This window comes from Hyperolius riggenbachi, chromosome 12 (genome assembly GCF_040937935.1).
Source record: "Hyperolius riggenbachi isolate aHypRig1 chromosome 12, aHypRig1.pri, whole genome shotgun sequence".
Classification (NCBI taxonomy): domain Eukaryota; kingdom Metazoa; phylum Chordata; class Amphibia; order Anura; family Hyperoliidae; genus Hyperolius; species Hyperolius riggenbachi.
This window is the reverse complement of record NC_090657.1, coordinates 77,893,357-77,909,273: the sequence shown is the minus strand read 5'-3', so window position 1 is coordinate 77,909,273 and position 15,917 is coordinate 77,893,357.

Sequence of the window (15,917 nt, the reverse complement as noted above, 5' to 3'; positions counted from 1 at the left end):
CTAGGAGACAGATCGGACCCCAAGGTACGGGCTCTTCCTGATGAGAAGTGCACCCCCTGTTTAGGAACCTGAAGTGAGTAAAATTATTTAAAATAAACACATGATGTAGCTGCAACTGAATATTACATACTAACCTCACCGTCAGTTCCTCTCAGAAGCTCACCCTTTTTCTTCTTACAGTGATCCCTTCTAGTTCTGACAAGATTGTGTCAGAGCTGAAATATACCAGTTGCTGTAAGTTATATATCAGCAGCTGTCAGTACAACTGAATGTGCAAGTTAATGTCCATGTTTCCCTATGGCTCAAGTGAGTGATATTACAGTTTAACAATGTGCTGACCAGGAAGCTGTTATAGGGTAATGGCCATTTTTAAAATGGAGGACGGAGAATTCCATTGATCACAGTGGACAAACAGGACGCAGGAGAGGAGAAAAAGATTGAGTAGTAGACTACACAGGAGGTAAGTATGACCTGTGTATGGTTATTTTGACTTTTGATTTTCAGTTCAGGTTCTCTTTAAGTTTTGCATTGGAGTGCAGCACTGGAAGATATTTCTTTATAACATTGATGATTTTATTATATTCTAGGCTGTACTTCGTGACAAACGTAACTGATTCCGTTCCGTCCAGCTTACTGTTTAGACATGCCCATTATCCCAGTGGCGTAACTTAGGAGCTCTGGGCCCCAGGGAAAGTTTTACATTAGGCCCTCTCAAGCTCACTATACATAACAATTGATATGTAGCACCAAATCCTGCCAGGATAGCTGCAGTGTCAGAGAGGTGTAAGCTGGGGAGGTGAACAGTCTATTAATGGTAACAAAGAGTCAAAGCACATACAGTATAGAGGTGGTCACTAGAGATGGCCCGAACGGTTCGCCGGTGAACTTGTTCGCCTGACGAGAACCGCAAATTTTTTTCAAAAAAGTTTGAGTTCGCATTTTTCCCATAGACTTTAATTGCGCCGACTTTAAAGGTAAATAGCAAAGCCCCCTTACATAGTAGAAACACCAAATTTGCAGGGTACGTGGAGGGGGTCAGTGACTACAAGAGGGAAACAAAGTCCTTATACTTTTAGAGAAAATCAATTTTAAAGATCTCTACTGCGTGTGGGAAATGTTCTTAAACGGTTAATAGCAAAGCCCCCTTAAATGCCAGAAACATCAAATTTGCATGGGAATGTTAAGAAGAACAGTGGGAACAAAAGGAAAAAATGTTTTTCAAAAAGACCTTATACCTTTTGAGAAAATCGATTTTAAAAGTTCAAAGGAAAAAACGTATACATTTAAAGGGACTCCGAGCTCAAGTTAAAAAGAAAAATAGTACTCACCCGGGGCTTTCTGCAGCCCAGTGCTGGTCGGGAGGTCCCACGACGGCGTTCTGGCTGCTCTCCTAGTCCCCGCTCCGGAATGGCTGCATGGCGGCACTGGGCCGAGTGTCAGGCTCCTTCTTCCGCGTACGACGCGGCTGACGTCACCACGCCGGCCGCCTCGCATTATCACGGCGGCCGGCGTGGCAGTACAGCACATGCGCGCTTTAATCGCACATGCGCCGTACTGTCACGCCGGCCGCCATGATAACGCGAGGCGGCCGGCGTGGTGACGTCAGCCGTGTCATACGCGGAAGAAGGAGCCCGAGACTCGGCCCAGTGTCGCCAGCAGGCGTTCCGGAGCGGGGACTAGGAGAGGAGCCAGGACGCCGTTGTGGGACCTCCCGACCAGCACTGGGCTGCAGAAAGCCCTGGGTGAGTAATATTTTCCTTTTTAACTTGAGCTCGGAGTCCCTTTAAATGCCGGTCAATGACAGATCGTGGGAAACAATTTCCGCTGACTTAAGCAGTTAATAGCAAAGGCCCCTTACGTCCTAGCAATACCAAATTTGCAGACTATGTTAAAAAGATAGTGAGAAACAATATTTAAAAAAATTATAAAAAATGTTATTTTTTTTGTTATTTCTAAGTGTGGGAAATTTCCCCCCTAAAAATGATGTGGGGTCCCCCCTACCGAGCTCTCTGTAACCCCTTGCCCCCCATGCAGGCTGGGATAGCCAGAATGCGGAGCCCCGGCTGCGTGGGGTTTCACACCCTAAGCTATACCAGCCAGCATGGTCCATGGTATGGGGGGGCTCCAGGGAGAGAGGGGCGGCAAAGCCTTCCCCTCTCCCCCCGAGCCCTTGTCCAATCCATGGACAAGGGGCTCTTCCCCACCTCCGGTGCCCCAGGAGGAGGTGGGGGTGACGACTCCCTGGGGGGGTGCATGATGGCATCTGGGAGTCCCCTTTAAGAAGGGGACCCCAGATGCCCACCACCCTCCCAGGAGAAATGAGTATAGGGTTACAAAAGCACCCCTTACCCATTTCCACAAAGGGTTAAATGAAATAAAAACACATAAAAAAAAAGTCCTTTAATGTTCTTAATTAACCAGAAATACTTACCTGTACCTTTAAAAAAAGTTCCCACGCCAATATCCTCGGAAATGTCCCACGCCATTATCCTCTCATCTTGTGATCTTCTTCAATTAACTTGATTGAAGATCTCCGCCGCCCCCCACATAGCAGAGAATGCGTCCGCATAGCTGTCGGCTCCTGCTGTCCTCCTCGCCTGCTCACCTGTCACCCTCACCTAGCCTGGCACCTGGTGCACCCATGGGTGCACTGGCTGCCAGGCTAGGTGAGGGTGACACAGGTGAAGGCAGGTAGGGAGAGACAGCAGGAGCCGGCAGCTATGCGTCCAGACAGGACCCATTCTAAGCTATACTAACCGGTTCATGAATGATCCGGTTCTTTTTAATGAATTAAATCAAATGAATCAGTTCAGAGCCAATTCATTCGATTCAATTCATTAAAAATAACCGGATCATTCATGATCATTCACTTTTTTTTTCCTTTTGTTCCCACTGTTCTTCTTAACATGCCCATGCAAATTTGCTGTTTCTGGCATTTAACCACCTTAGCGGTATGGACGAGCTCAGCTCGTCCATTACCGCCAGAGGGTGCCGCTCAGGCCCTGCTGGGCCGATTTTGACCAAATAAAGTGCAGCACACGCAGCTGGCACTTTGCCAGCCGCGTGTGCTGCCTGATCGCTGCCGCTCTGCGGCGATCCGCCGCGAGCAGCGGTGAAAGAGGGTCCCCCCAGCCGCCTGAGCCCTGCGCAGCCGGAACAAATAGTTCCGGCCAGCGCTAAGGGCTGGATCGGAGGCGGCTGACGTCAGGACGTCGGCTGACGACGAAGTAAGCAAAACACGGAAGGCCGCTCATTGCGGCCTTCCGTGTTACTTTTGGCCGCCGGAGGCGATCAGAAGAACGCCTCCGGAGCGCCATCTAGTGGGCTTTCATGCAGCCAACTTTCAGTTGGCTGCATGAAATAGTTTTTTTTTAATTTAAAAAAAACCCTCCCGCAGCCGCCCTGGCGATCTTAATAGAACGCAAGGGTGGTTAAGGGGGCTTTGCTATTAACCGTTAAAGTCAGCGGCGGTTGGAACATTTCCCACATGCAGTAGAGATCTTTAAAATTGATTTTCTCAAAAAGTAGAAGGTCTTTTTGAAAACTTTTTTTCCTCTTGTAGTCACTGACCCCCTCCAGATGTTAGACCCCTTGAAACATCTTTTTCATTACTTTTGTGGCCAGAAACAATGTTTGTAGTTATGGAAGTTCGCCTGCTCATTGAAGCCTATTGCGGTTCGCAAAGTTCGTGTGAACACAAACTTTTGTGGAAGTTCGCGTTCGAGGTCCGCAAATCTAAAATCGGAGGTTCGAGCAATCTCTAGTGGTCACTACCAGCATAGCATCAATAAAGAGCTAATAAAGCTGTTAAAGGAAGGTCCCTAGTGGGCCCCTCCCTCTAGTCCTGGGGCCCTGGAGCGGTCACTACATTTGTATCCTCTGTTGCTACGCCACTGTGTTATCCGCTGTCTCCACTGCGGCATCGGAATGCTAGGTCCCACTTTGTGCGACTTTTCCAAACACTGCATATGCTTTATATGCCGGCAGACAGAGACGAACTACATGTATTCTCACTGGAGTTTTCAATGGAAATTGGAGATAAATAATTTCTTGCCTGTGCTCTACTGCCTGGTGTAACAGAATTAGCATTTACATCAGCACAAGCCAGTAATTAAATAGGATTCATGTTGGTGGTAGAATAAAATAATAAATATATTTTAAAAATCCACCCCCGGCCACTACCAAAATCATGCCGCTTTTGCTTTCCATTATTAAAAACACAAAATGCATGCTACAACATACACAGCAGATGCATCAAAAACATACATTGAATACGTTGTGGCGGAAATATTGCCAATACAGCATGGTGTTGGCCTAGCCTAAGAGGAAGATGGAAAAACAGTCTATGCTGGACAGGTAACTGTTCTCCGTAGGCCTAACCTTAAAGGGAACCTAAAGTAATAGGGATGTGGAGGCTGTCAATTTGTTTCCTTTTAAACAATACCAGCTGCCCGGCTGTCCTGTTGACCTTTCAGGCATCAGCAGTGTCTGAATCACACAGCTGGAACAAGAATGTGGCTAATCCAGTCTGATCTGCATCCTTGTTTATGGCTAAAAATATTAGAGCCAGAGGATCAGCAGGACAGCCAGACAGTTTGCACTGTTGAAAAGGAATTAAATATGGCAGCCTTCATATCTCTCTCACTTCAGGTGTGCTTAAACACAGACAGCACCTCCATGTTCCTCACAAAACCTGCTCCCAATGCAGTGCCAGGATCAGTAGGGATATCAACACTGCTCTGCTCATCTTCAGCCCCAGGAGCTCAGGACACTTTTTTTATGATAAGCAAACCCTTCACAGTTGCAGTTTGACCGCAGATTATTATATGCTTATTGTTATTGCTTCCTTTTAGTGGTGAATTGATAAGCCTACATGAGGAGATAAGCCTACAGCTTGGCAGCCATGGAGCCAGTGAGGATATGTTAGGAGATGAGGAAGTCATGGAGACCCTTAAAACAATGGTGAGGGTGGGTAGGAAGCAGTACATAGTGATGCAGATGTAGCCTTAGCCATTGCGTCACATAGAGTGAAACAAAAAAATAAATGAAAAGACCACTTCACAGTCACAGTTAACACATGCATTTTGGGATAGTGCATTGGGATGCCCCATGGTGGTAAACCACACTGCGCTGGCCACACTGTGGACATGAAATGTCTTCTAGACCCCAAGTTCTCAAAATATAATATGTTTATCCCAGGGGTATACCTGTGAGTTTTTTTAAAAAAAGAAACATTACTTACCTCAGTAGAGGATGCAGAGGCTTCTCTCATCCTCTGGCACCCCACAGATGCTTGCTGAGACCCTCTTCTTCTTCAGGGTTGCCCTACTGTCCACACACAAGCATGGCAACACTGTGCAGGCGCAAGTATGGCCCACGCCTGAACAGTAGTAGCACAGTAAATATATAATAAAACTGTGGAATATCTAAAAAAAGTCATTTTTAGGAGAATGAGGATAGATATAATTGTTTATCTCACCAGTTTATTTTCACCTCGGATGTCCTTTAACCTCCTGAGCGTTATGCCGCTCAGGAGGTTTTGACACTTTTTGCCCGCCAGTCCCCCCCAGAGATCCAGTGGCTGAAAACCCTCTAGCTAGTTAGTATAAATGCCCGGCACCCCCCGATCCCTGATGCTCCCCCGTTTATACATTACCCAGCCTGGATCCAGCGATCAGCGCAGGCTCCCCGGACAGCTCCGGTCTTCACTATGGGGAGGATCGCACATGACTTCGCCGACGTCATGATGTCATGCGCAAACCCGATCCTCCCCGTAGAGAGACTGGAGCTGTGCAGGGAGGCTGCGCGATCGCTGGATCCAGGAGGGGGGAGGGGTAATGTATAAACTGGGTGATCGGGGGGGATCACAGGGGAGCGGCGGGTGTCCGACACTAGTACTAGCTAGCCTAGTGCTAGCTAAAGGCTTTACACTACACTCATTTGGGACAAAAAATGTATTATGGGGGACTCCTGGGGCCACAGAGCGGTATGCCCGACACAGTGTTGGGCATACCGCTAAGGAGGTTAAAGGCATAAACAATGTTTGTAAATCTCTTAATCATAGCTATAGAGTACTCCTAACAAACATACAGTATGTGTCCAGGGGGTACTTAAGCTGATGTAACCCACAACAGGGGGTACTTGGCAAACACCATCATGCATAATGGGGTACTTGCTTTAACTACTTCCCGACTGCTCCACGCCAATAGGCGTGAGCACGACGGCAGCCCCAGGAACGCTCCACGCGCCGATTGGCGTGAACGGCCTTCTATGGGGCTAGCAGCATCTCCTGCTTGGAAGGCAGAGCTCCGCCTTCAGACTCCCAGCGGCGATCAGAGACTGTTAGATGGGGAAACCGCCGTCTAATTACCTTGTACAGCGCTGCGAGTGTAGGCTGAAGCCTATGACAGCCGATCACAGTGATTGGCTAGCGGAGGAAGGGAGGGTTTAGGGAAGAAAAAAAGAAAGAAATGTATTTAAAAAGAAATATAATAAATATTTGTAAAAATAAAATAGAACACTGTGGGGGGATCAGACCCCACCAACAGGAAGCTCTGTTGGTGGGGAGAAAGGGGGGGGGGAGGGAATCTCTTGTGTGCTGTGTTGTTCGGCCCTGCAGCTTGGCCTTAAAGCTGCAGTGGCCCAATTAACAAAAAATGGCCTGGTCACTAGGGGGGTTTAACACAGCGGTCCTCAAGAGGTTAATAATGTTGAGAAACACTGTACTAGAACAGCTGAAGCCGACTAATTGTTTTTCTTTGATAAATAAGCAGTTAATCCTTTTCCACTGTAGAAAGAAATCTGTAGGTTTCCGTCCAGCGGCTTTAGTGGTGTGATTGGCCAAAATATAGGCTCTGTCTGTCTGAAGCAGCCATTCACACTGGCGGGATTCCACAGGGAGACAATGCAAGAAAACAGAGCCTCACAACTCCACTCAAAATGGCAGAACGCTGTTAAATTCGAAAGCTGTTGTCACTTAGAATCGAGAAAGAAAAAAAAAAATATTTAAAAAGAAAAGCCATCTTCAAAATCTTATACTGATTTAATCAAATGTATACTATTCAGATGAAAGAAAAAAAAATGGTACAGCCTGTATAATATATACATTGACACAGTAATTGAATATTATTTGCTGAATGCATTTCCATAATACTTTTCAGAATTACATTATAATAAATGTTATCTAGGCAAATAAAGCGTAACAATGCAGCACATTAGCTGTAGCAGGGAAGCTAGAGTGTATCTCGCTCTGCAGTGCCGTGCATGCCTATGTGCCAGAGCAGCACGTACGTACGGCTGGAGGCTTCTCAGCAGGAAACGGTTAATACGCTCCTGGTGGAAATGTATTAGCACTTCATAATTTTTAGTGCTATCAGCGATTATTTGAAACTCACTAGCACAGAAATCTCTGGAGGGCGTGCGGAAGATTCACTAATTACACTTAAGCTGTGCACCTGGCCAGGCACACATGAATAGGGACTCAGATCCGTGAAGGCCAGTGGGAGATGTTGGCTCTGCGGAAGAGGCTGCCATTAGTCATTTATTAAATAAAGGTCCACAGATCAGGATGGAAAACTGGTAATTATGGGGGCTGCTTGATTAGAGCAAAATTCTTGGGCAGGTTGCTGGCCTTTTTTTGACCTGGTCACAGACTGTAATGTGATAGTGTACTTACAGCACAAATCCAGGAAAACTATTATTTTAGATTTAAAACGGCGTAAAGGCGTTAAGAGATTTTGGGAGTTTATTGTTGTCCCTGACCCCATTGGCGAGCTTTCCCTCACGCTGTCTCTGGGACCTCCGCAGAGTTTTGAGGCTTTAACAGGAAAATTAGTTGTCTTGGGAACAAGGATTGGGGGGAGAAGTAATAAAAAAAAACTAGTCAGACATTTTAACTCTTTCCCACTCTACATAAACGTATTGCTTGTGGCTGTCTGTGTCACTATTGTAGGGGATGCCCATTTCTTGTCCAGACAGGAAGTAATGCAAATTCTCAAACAGTGAAACAAACAACGGCAATGTAATTTCAAAATGGGTCCTTTTCCCTTATGGCACACCACCTCAACATACAAATACAGTACATCATCCACAGTGTATACATTAAAAGTAATGATGTGCCTGTACTGATTGTAAATTAGCTGCAGTGTGTGCTGATCCCTATTTACAACACATCAGCCCTAATTCATTTTTTTCTCAAAAGTTTTCTCCTGAGTGATATTTTCACACCTTATCAATAAAATGTCATTTAAGCCACTAACAAGCAAGAAAACACTCAATAATTTTGACAGTACCTTTTCACCAACTTTTTATTTGCAGAGAGCTAAAAAAAAAAAAAAAAAAAAAAGTTATTTTAAACCTAATATTTATATAGCGCTTTTCTACGGTTGGACTCAAAGTGACCTAGAGCTGCAGCCACCCTGCAGTGTTTGGAAGTTTTGCCCAAGGACTTCTTACTGAATAGGTACTGACCCTAGCCAGGATTCAAGCCCTGGTCTCCCATATCTAAGGCAGGGCCCTTAACCAGTACACTATCCAGCCACTACAGAAGATGAATAATTATCTCCTAGGAGAAAATGTAAGAGAAAAAGTGAATTGAATAAGGGCCATAACTCTAAAAAGCTCCTACTGCTTCTAAAGTGTTCCATTCTTTCTCTTAACCCTTCGCACTCATCACCCTGAGCAGATCTTATCAGCACTTCAAGAAATACTGAGTATGGGAGTGCGGCCTAATCAGGAGCCAGTCTAACTGTACAGTTTGGTCCCTTGAAACAGTTCAAAAATCAATACTGCAAGTATATTATATTATTAATTGGCAAGCTAGCTAAAACTGATCTCTCTCTATGAAATGTGATAACAGCAGCTTCTCCCCTGTTTGTGAAGTCTTCACTGCTTACCATCTCTATGTAGATCTTACCGGCACTTCAGCACATACCGAGCAGTCGTTTGGAGAAGTGATGAGCTTTTCTTAGCATAAATAGTGTGAGTCACATGAAATTGTACAGTCCGTATTTTACAATAAAGCTAAAAAATTAGCAAAGCAAAGATAACTACATATTCGGGGGCCTAATTTCAAAGCATTTGAATCACACTTAAAGCAAACCCAAACTCTTGCACAGCACACAATGAAAAGTCTTTATTACACATATATTTGCTGAAGACATTCACGTCTGAGTTCATTTAGGCAACTCAACCTGTCCAATTAGTTTACATCAATAATTGTGAATAGACTGTTCTGCACTTGAGGCTTAACCCTTTCAGTGCCTTCTGCACAAGTGAAACCAAGCAAAACTTCAAGGTTTTTTTTTTAGGATTTCCATTAATTGTAATAAAGAATTTTGTTTTCTCATAAAGGTTATCATGCTGTGGCTAATATTTTAGAGCAGAGAGGAAGTCCTGAGTTTAATTCCGCTTTAAGAATGAATACAAAACCACTTCACTTTAATATTAGGGACAAAATGCGGGTTCAGTTATGCAGCTGTGCATCCAAAGAGAAACATATTTGTGAGTTAAAAAAACAGCTTGTACAGTATATGACATGAAAGCCTTACAGCATTACATGCTAGAGGGGGAAGTGTACAAACAACCGTAGCTGCCATGCGTTCTTGGGTATGCATATATATGTCTGTGTCTGCTACATCTCTATTACCGAAGAGAGAGTAGCCTCACTTGCATCATACGGGTGCTGCTGTTTGCCATACTGACTCTGCAAATATGCAGCAAAATCTCATTTACAGCATCTCTCTAATGCGGTGCAATATCCTCCTATAAATCTCGCAGTCAAACGTACGGAGAAATGCTGAGCCGAAGGAAGATGCAATCTACTACTTGCGAGCGGCATGGCAACGCAGACTCTCAATAATCTATCCCAACACAGAGATGTGATTTACTGAAATAATAAAGGATTGTAAAGCCCCTTACCAAAGAGATGAAGATGTACACTACCTACACGAGAAAGTTACAATTAAGTGGTTAAAATGAATGTTTGATGCCCGCACCAGAATAATGGGAGACACCACTCCAACCAGCTTCGAATTTCACATAATATTCTTGCAAGTGTAATTGTGGTTGTTCTGCTTCCATCCTGTACTATTGTCTCAGTGTGATCCAGACGCTGCGGTAACACCACACATGACATATATATTTCTGAGCCGCGTCTTATGTTCCATGGTTTGGCAAACCACTGTGTTACGCAAAACGCTAGCTGCTATCTGGGGAGGCAAATGAGACTCCGGTCTCAGCAGTAATAATGCACGGCAATGCCGCTATGGTTGGATGCCTTGATACATGGTCATTTTAAAGAGCTAGCGAATATGAGGTGCATAACGGTGGAAATATAGGCCACAAACACCCAGACAACAACAATAAAATAAAGAGGTAAACAAGAGACTTGATATAGAATATAGCATAATAGTAAGATAAATACAGCAACTTATTTCTAGGAATGATGAAAAAAAAAGAAATAATAATTAACACCTTTTGTGTTAGGAGGAATAACATTACTAAACAGGATACAAAGTGAAGTGCAGTGACGTTAACCGTGGTCACTTCAATTATCCAATCAAAAGCAGAGAATTTCCTATTTTAATTTCCTGTACAACAGACTAGGGCCCATATGCAATTAACTTTTTCTCCTGAGTCGTCTCTTAGGTGATAATTTTACAACTTGTCAATAAAATGCTTTTTACACCATCAGCAAGCAAAATATACTCAAATGATTGTTGATAGTACTTTTGTCACCTACGCTTTGATACCTTTTCAATTGATAAGTACTGAAAAGTTATTTTAAAGAGAAGATAAGAAAAAAAATCTCCTAGGAGAAAACTCAGGAGAAAAAGTTAATTGCATATGGGCCCAAAAAAATGCCTTTTAAATATAAAGCAAGCAAGAAAATACTAAAAATAATTTTGCTACTACTTTTTCACCTACCGTTTGGTGTTTTTTCAATTGCAAAGTACTGAAACATTTTAAAGAGAAGATTAAAAAATATGTCCTGAGAGAAAACTCAGGAAATAAAAAGTTAATTGAATAAGGGCCTGGATGTTTAAAGAGATCCCAATGAAATGTCATTGCCTTTAGTTGTATCTCTCCTTTAGTAAATGAGTAATTGATCCTACAACAGTGATGCTCCAGGGTAAAGGAAGGTCCTCTTGTTCTATAATAAAATGGTTAGATCTACCCTCCCCGTTATTTAGGCCGCTATACAAAACCAGCTCATAACCCTGCAGCACCATGCACTGGTGTGGGACTATCCAAAAATAAACGAATGCATTATATTTTTCAAACAGAATTAATCAGGGAATACAGATACGTCCTTTCATGTAGCTTAGGCAATAGAATAAACAAGAACACATCAGCTACATATTGTCAGTCACTTGCATAATCTTGCATAGGTAGACTTTACACTAGTTAGTATACGCTCGACAGATCACACAATGTCACTTTCTGTTTCAGTACGTAGAAACTCACCTTTGACTGAAGATGTGAAGAAGACAAAATGTGTGAGACACTCAATGTAAAGATTAGTAGCTGAAAACAAGTTGTTTTATCCAGCAGAGATGACTATCATCAGTCTTCCAGCAAGTGTGTGGTAAGTGGTTGATTGGAGATTTATGTCAATACAGATGCCTGCAGTATTCTGTGAGAGGATCACATCCATATGTTGAGATAAAGACACAAGGGGGTTGAGTTACTGAGGTCCTTCTGGACTGGAGATGATTGGAGAACATGGCGAGATTCTGCAAAAGTGACCTGGATTGATTAGATATGATCAGCCATTACGTGGCCAACGTTTCCAACTCAGGTCGGGCAAATATCAGACCGTAGTCATGGTTTCTGCAAAGTTACTGAATTATCAATCATGCATTTGGGGATGGATCCATGCATCTACAGCAGAAGGGATTTTACAATATAATGAAGTCATTCCCGCAGGTGCATTGCTAATTGCTGATTAATTGATCTTTCAGCAACCATGGCTATGGTCTGAGGCTCTTAAACATTCATCTCCTAATATTGGAGACTTTTTTTTAATAAATCCAGACCTGATGGTGGATCATTTAAGCCTTCCTGTGGCCTGCAGCTCTGAAAGTCATGCCCACGAAATACTATGAAGTATAAGACGATTTTTGACCCCTTGCCTAATATTTGCCCAAAGTGTTGGGGGGGGGGGGGGGGTATGGAGGGGGGGGGGGGTATGGAGGGGGGGGGGGGGTTACTGGGTGATGTCATTGTCTAGACAAACAATAATTGCTATCTTTAAAATGAAAGCAGCAGAAATCTTAGTTTTTGCAGCAGAAATGTAGCAGTAAGCAGACAGTTTATATTTGTGCTGATTTGGGGGGCAGCTTCCCAACAGTGCATATATTTCCAAACACAAAATAAGTTGACTGCATTGAGATGCAATGAGTGACTTCAACAGAATGTAGCTACTGAATTGAATCAGAATCGAACAGAATTGCATTAACAGAATTGAAGCTGCTGTTATTTTAGTTTGGATATACATGACCTGGATAAATTATAGCCTTCACAGGGTACTGAGATATTGCTTTGATTCAGCACAAACAGGGTTTCTCATGAAATGAGGCTGAATGAAAAAAAGAGAGCCAGAAGCCTGAAAAGCACACGTGTCCTTTATCGAGGGCCCTGGCACATATGTGCACTGACGCTACTGACGTCACATCTGCCTGCTTGATGTATGAGCTCCTTAAACATGCAACACGAAATATGCCAGGGAGAGGAGAGGTGACACTAAACAGGCAGGTAAGCGAGAATGAGAGGAGAACATAGAGCGGTCGTATAAGCTATGCTGTAACACACTGTATATATAAAGTAAGATTGCTTGCACACCCTAAGAGTATATTTTCACTTGTGTAGCTATCCATCATTGTGTTCAGATTATCTCATATCGTATATTATTGTCACATCTGCTGGACCCTCAGTTTCTATGTGAGAGTTTAAAAGGGTCAAAGTTCTAAAAATAAATAAGTTGGCCTAACTTGGTAAGAATACAGATAAGCATTAAGAGGTCCCTACAAGATGCTGCTGTCACTTGTCAACTACCGGATGCTGATCAGCAAAACCGAAATCAGCAAATGCTGCTGCTCTTAGCTCATATAGGCTTTGCAACGTTGCACTCGTCATTAAAAATCATCTTTTTTGGTTAAAGTTATTTTTCCTGCTGTTTCTTTCCATTGAGTGATTGCTTTTTCCACTTGGTAGAAGTGAAAATCTTTGTCATTTTATGTATTTTTTCCCCCTGCTAACCTCTTTTACTGACCATCTATCCTGTGGTGGGTAAATGGAATTAAATTCCAGGCTTGATTTTCCAAGAGGCAACTGAATATTTAATGCACAACTTGAGTAATCAAAACAAGCAGAATTGTTGCGACTCCAGCACTGGTGGAAGAGCGCGGGAACACATAGTAAACGTCATTTTATTTTAATATAGGAATTCTCCTTGCCGGCTCCTATAACATTTTATCCCATGTAATGAGGGAATAAAAAGTCAGCGAGTTACAAGTGCCCTTTTGAAATATACTGAGGCATCAATATAGAAGCATATCAGTACAAAGCTTAGCAGACACCAGTAAATTCAGCTGGCTGGAATATGATATTCATAGGAAGTATGCACACACCTTCTGCACTTTGTGTCAAGCTTTCTTAGGGAAAGGAAGTTCAGTAAAATAAAGTTTCACAGATTTACGTGTAGCTTTTAACCTTATATTTTTTTTAATGAACCTGTCAGCATAGCTCCCAAAAACCTATCCCATGTGGTTCGCTTGGTCACTATAGTCCCCAAAACCTCCAACCCCCGCATGGCTTCTATAAATTCCTCCATCCTATATGAGTGACTTTATCACCAGAGTGTCTGAAAGCACTCGCCCCCATATAGCTGCCTTGGTCATTGCAGTCCTATGTAGCCATCATGGTCACTATAACCTCAAAAAGGTCCTCCCATCCCATGTAGCCACCTCAGCCACTAAAGTCCTAGAAAGCCACCCATGCCATGTAGCTAGCTTAGCCACTACAGTCCTCAAATGCCCTCCATCCCATGTAGCCGACTGGGCCATTATAGTCCTCAAATGCCCTCCATCCCATGCAGCTGACTTGGCCACTATAGTCCTCAAATGCTCTCCATCCCATGCAGCTGACTTGGTCAGTATAATCCCATAAAGTAGTCAATATAGTCTGCCCAATTACTTCATCTACTCAGCTTGGACATTCTAATGGAATGTAGCTGAATTTAGCTCTCTTCTTATCAGTGGTGCTTTGTCTGTAGTCACTGTGTTACATCTGTGGTGACAGATTTCTGTGCAGTAAGTGATAAAGACTAAAACGCAGTTAAAGAACAAGTTGTTGCAAAAAGCTGATGAGCCTTTAAACTTGTTTGTTTTATGAGCTGCATGAAATCAAGAGGTCTACTCATAACAGCGGTACTTTTTTTGCTCGTATGTGAGGAAAATCTACATCAAGCAACCAACCAGGTGCAGGAATTTCAAAAGATGTGGAATTTTTCTTGCCCACAATTAGTACACTTCACAAGCAGTGAGCGCTAAGTGTGTGATAATGACTGCAGCTTGTTAACACATCAGGAGTTGGATAAACTATTAAATCTGTGAGCGTCCTGCAGCCTGACAGCTGAATTGTAGAGGCACAAGGGACATTGCTCTCTGTGCTTTTCTGCAGAGATTCCTGAACTTTGAAGTGGATTGCTAGACCCGTTACCCTGCAGAAATGCAGGAAGAGAGACATCCCATTGCCGCCTCTCAAAGAAGAGACATTTCTTTATTTTTTTGTCTTTTTTTGTTGTTTAATTAGTCCAGCCATTTATTCAATGCATGCATGACAGGACAGTAATACGCTATGGCAGTTCCCACCATATTCCGCTCTAGATCTCTCGCTAACTGCCAAATCAAACACATTAACCCCTCTGCTTCCAAAGGAATGCCGCACACTGAGAACCAAGCGTGCCTCACACCATGCAAGCAAAGGTGTCCCATCCCATACGGTGTGGCATGAGGGCTCAACAGGTGATATTCATTCCCTTTTAACCACTTACTGGCAATGATTTTTTTTGCGGCACAGCGATTTCAATGGTTGCAATCCAACTGCTGCCGTTTTTAATTGCTTCATGTGCTATGATAGCCAAAGAGAGGTTGAAATTGCACTGCATACATGATATTAAAAGCACCTGTTTACATGACCTTTAAAACCTACTAAATACCAGACAGCATAATGCAGTGCGCCGAAGACCTCTGCAAAATTCAAATCTTATGTTTCGATCACAGGGCAAAGCGTTAAAAAATAGTGCTTAATGAAACATCGGTAACAAAATGGTAAATGTAATGACCGCTTTATTAATTGTGTGCCTGTTACGAGCTATTGTGAGATTTTACCTTGCTTGAGGGTCAGCTAGGTGAAATGCCCAGGCAGAGGCAGGAACTTGTTCAAGGCTGATTGTTTGATAGGTCTTGTAATGGAATGAATGAAAACACTGAAAAATGAATGATAACCAGCTTAAAATGGAAATGTGCAGCAAGTTTAAGCTATTGGAACCTACTCAACATATGAGAATTCTTATTTATACTCTGCACACTTTGGTAGGTAACACAAAACATTACCCCTAACTTGTATGCCACATATTCCGGAATACATATGATCTGCCAAGCTTATGGTTTATATTTTTGCTTTTGCTCTACTTTTGTTATTGTTTTTCTAAAATGTCAAATTTAGATTGTTATTTTTATTTATTTCTATGGTTACCTGTTAAGCAATAAACATTTACAATATGTTTTCACAAAATAACTTAAGAACCTCTGCAAACACCTTTGAGCAAGTTCAGAATTGTAACACAGCTAAATGGAGTTTGTAGCAACTTGTTGCAGGAGTTTAATTTCTGCAAGGATAGATCTCTACTCCTG